Here is a 3,936-nt window from a genome sequence, read left to right on the forward strand (position 1 = left end):
GACATTTTAGGAGCTGCAGACAAGATTTCCAGGACTTCGTATGTCCCTCAGCTGCATATCATTAAATTAAAGATGGAGAATACCTGGCCCATTTACAAAAGCCCTTTTAAGCAGCTGGCTCAACCCAGCTGTAACAGCTGACCCACCCTAACAAACATCAGTAAAACACAGTAAAGAATAAACAAAGATGAAATGGGTGGTGCTCAAAATCTTTATGATCAGTACTACAAGATTTTGGGGAATGTATAAATAACTGGAAATTTACTATAAAAGGAAGAGAGAACTATACGGTGGGGGAGGAATCCTTGGTGCTCTCTGAACTTGATTGTTTTCTTGCAGACATATTGTTACCAAACTAACACTGATGATGTTACCTAGTTTGGTAATGAAACATCTGTAAGAAAACAGCCAAGCTCCGAGAGCACCAAGGACTCTTCATTTCAACCCTGAGCTACAAATATTCTCCTTTATTGGGGAAGTGTTTTAGAAGATCACAAATCCTCACTCCTGAACTGCCTATGTGATTCTCACTTAGGATGACTTGATTTCTTGCATCCTAAACTAGTTTGTTCCCACTGTAGGAAGAATATTTTGCTTTTGAAGAGGCTCCTATTTTCCAGTGCAAACATAGCAAAGAGTTTTTGTTTTTTTTAACTGTATTTGGCTGATAAAAGAAAGAAGCACAAGTGGGGGGGAAAAAGAGCCAGGCTCTGAGATTTCTGAGATCAGCAGTATTATGAAACTGTTTGTCAGTGCTTCTCGTCTCAGAGGCTCTGGCCAATTCCCAATGCAACTGTAAGGAAGAGCTGTTTGGAACAAAGTAGAGCCAGCCAGCCATGATCGTATAGTGGTTAGTACTCTGCGTTGTGGCCGCAGCAACCTCGGTTCGAATCCGAGTCATGGCATCAAATGGCAAGCACATGAATTTTTTAAAATCTATTTCAGGAAAAAGCTAAAGACTTCCTGCGAGCCGTATTCATATATAGCCACATTACTGGAACCTAAAGCGTACGTTCTGAATACATTACTTTGAGAGTGTGTCGTTACATTTAAAACATTTATATGTTGCTTTTCTGCTCATTAATTTGGGAGCAGAGAAGATGAAGAATAGTTTCTTATTTGCACAACCTCCTATATGTTTTCCATTGTGTAATGTATACATGTAACAGTACACAGTTTTAAAATTCATATAAAAAGTTGGCAGGTCAGTAATATACCATTTTCAACTATAAAATATATTTAACATAGATTAAGTTTATATAAATGTAAAATGGCATTCGTAACAATAATAACCAATCTTTCCACCCTCTTTTGGGGGGGGGTGTCTTATACTCCAAAAAATACGGTAGTAACTCATAATTTACAATTTCAAGAAAGTTTTTTATTACCCATGTTACAGAATTTGTTCTTAACAAATGAGCATAGCTATCAATTGTTCCTGTCATGAGCACATAAAGACTATCATGTTTCCCCAAAAATAAGACCCTATCTTATATATTTTTGAACCCCAATATAAGGGTTTGGCCTTATTATCAGGGGGGTCGTATTATTTTGGGGGTGCAGGAGACAGCGAGCATGGCCGCCTCATGGCTTCTGCTGTGTTGCGCTGCTGTGGCAACAGCCACTCGTCAGCTGTTTGCTGGGGCAACCAAAGGTGAAAATCTCCCCAGCGTACTTGGCACTTGCCCGCCTCCCATCCATCCATCCATCCATCCCCCTTGCCTGCAAACTCCCACCCCACTCCCACCTCTCTGCTGGGCGATCCACAGCAGCCCCAGACGGTCAAAGTCTGCACCCGCCCAGCCCCCTTTCCCACAGCACCCGGCTCTTTATCAAGGGGGGTGGCATGTGGGGCGGGGAGAAGCAAGATGCGTGGAGAGAAACAGGGCTTGCTCCTCTTGCCGTCTCTTCTGCCCCCCCTCGCCAGGGTCTGGGGAGATGCGAAACATGCATCTTACCTGCCTTGCAGCTCTCTCGCATGTCTCGCTGTTGTCTGCTTGTAGACACATTGTAGGGTAAAACCAAACTTCTCGCGAGTTCGAAAAGTTTGATTGAACTCGCAAGGTTTCTTTTACCGTACAATGTGTTTGCCTGCAGACAACAGCAAGACACACAACAGAGCTACAAGGCAGGTAAGACACATTTCACGTCTCCCCAGCCCCACCCCTCCCCACTTGCCACCCCCAAATTGCATCCAATTTGGGCAGGGGCAGGAAGCCCTGCCATGCCCGGCAAGAGGGGGAGAAGAGACAGCAAGAAGAGCGAGCCCTCTCTCGCTCCATGTGTCTCGCTTCTCCCCCACCCCTCAATAAACAGCCGTGCACTGTGGAAAAGGGAGCCAGGCGGGCATGGGCTTGGGCATCTGGGGCTGCCGGGAGTCACCTGGCGGAGAGGCGGGAGCAGGGCGGGAGTTTGCAAGCGATCGCTTCCCCTTTGCCTTCTCTCCCAAAAGCGCTCCTCAGGCGCAGCCACTTCTGCAGCAGGAGACTACCATCTCACACCGGCCTTCTGAAGGGTATCATAGCAGCATCTATCCACAATTGGTTAATCCTTATTTGTCCTGACCCATGTGGCCCAGTACGGTTGGGATGAAATAAGGGTAAAAAAATTGTGGATAACTGCTGCTACAGTCCTGTTTGGGCAGCTGCCGTGAGGCACATGGGGCACATTGTTTAGCCTCCTGCTGCAGAAGTGGCCACAATCCATGGCGCTTCCTGGAGGGCTTATTTTTGGGGGAGGGTGTATATTTATGCCCACCCCAGAAATCAGGCTTGGCCTTATTTTCGGAACATGTCCTATTTTCGGGGAAACACGGTACTAGAAACAGGATGATAATTATCAATTGTTCAAAATGTATTGTGAAAGGAGCAACAGTGTGTGTGTATGTTTGTGTGTGTGTTCATTCTCCGACCTTGTGGGTTGATTTCCAAACATTTTGTTACCAGGCTAGGTAACATCTTCAGCAGTGTTTAAGGGGCGTCAGTGTTCTTCTGTTTATAAGGGCTTCAGGTTTCGGTGTGTCAAGTGAGGGTCTTGTGATAAGATTACATCAGGTCAGGGTCATTGCGAGGTGAACTGGTGAGGAGGGTTGCGTGGGTTGGTTGAGGGTCGGTGCTGTCTCTGGTTGGATTTGGATTCTGAGGGGTTCGTAGGCTGATGGTAGGTTAATGTGTCTGTTGATAGACTTGCTTGTGGAGTGTCATGACAAGGCTCACTGATGACTCACAACTGACCCATCACAAGACCCTCACTTGACACACCCACATCTGAAGCCCTTATAAACAGAAGAACACTGACACTGACATCCCCTAAACTCCGCTGAAGATGTTACCTAGACTGGTAACGAAATGTTCAGAAACCAACCCACAAGCTCAGAGAACGAACCATCACCCTCATCCTACATAAGGCAGGACGTATGCAATAAATCTCCCCATTTCTAGAACCAGAACTACAAAGGAACATTCCCAGCCAAAGGATTAGCAGTTCTGAGCAAGATACTTTTGCATTAAGAAAGAACCGACATTTTCAAAATGTGATTTAAACAACAACAAATTTGCTGTTGGAAGTTTTCAATATGAATCCTGATAATATTCTTTCAATCCTTCAATATTATTCTTAAAGCTTTCATCTGCAGACTAAAACTTAAAAATAGGAATATTAGTTTTAGAACCCTTTTGAAGTTCCCAATGATTTATAACTTAAAGAGTCACACACCTAGTAATGCACACACAGAACCAGTTGGTTAATTTATGTACTAGTAATGAGAAGCTGTCTGTATTTCATCCCATTTGATCAGTCTTTATGAATTGGTACTTTTTTCCAACAGTAAAGCATTCTAATATTCCCTTTTCTCAAAACTAGGATTTCTTTAAAGATTACAGTCATTATCTCCTAACAACTAAGATTTCAAGTTTCGGCACAAAATGGAAAAAAGAA

The 3,936-nt window shown here is 44.1% G+C and overlaps 1 non-coding gene across 1 annotated transcript; it reads left to right on the top strand.

The window, feature by feature from the left end:
- The first annotated feature begins 833 nt into the window (after window positions 1–833).
- Window positions 834–905, top strand: TRNAH-GUG (transfer RNA histidin (anticodon GUG)). Its single transcript has one exon. It is a non-coding gene; the product is annotated as a tRNA-His (tRNA).
- The last annotated feature ends 3,031 nt before the right edge of the window (window positions 906–3,936 follow it).

Source organism: Pantherophis guttatus, chromosome 6 (genome assembly GCF_059756535.1).
Source record: "Pantherophis guttatus breed Tessera chromosome 6, ASM5975653v1, whole genome shotgun sequence".
NCBI lineage: Eukaryota > Metazoa > Chordata > Lepidosauria > Squamata > Colubridae > Pantherophis > Pantherophis guttatus.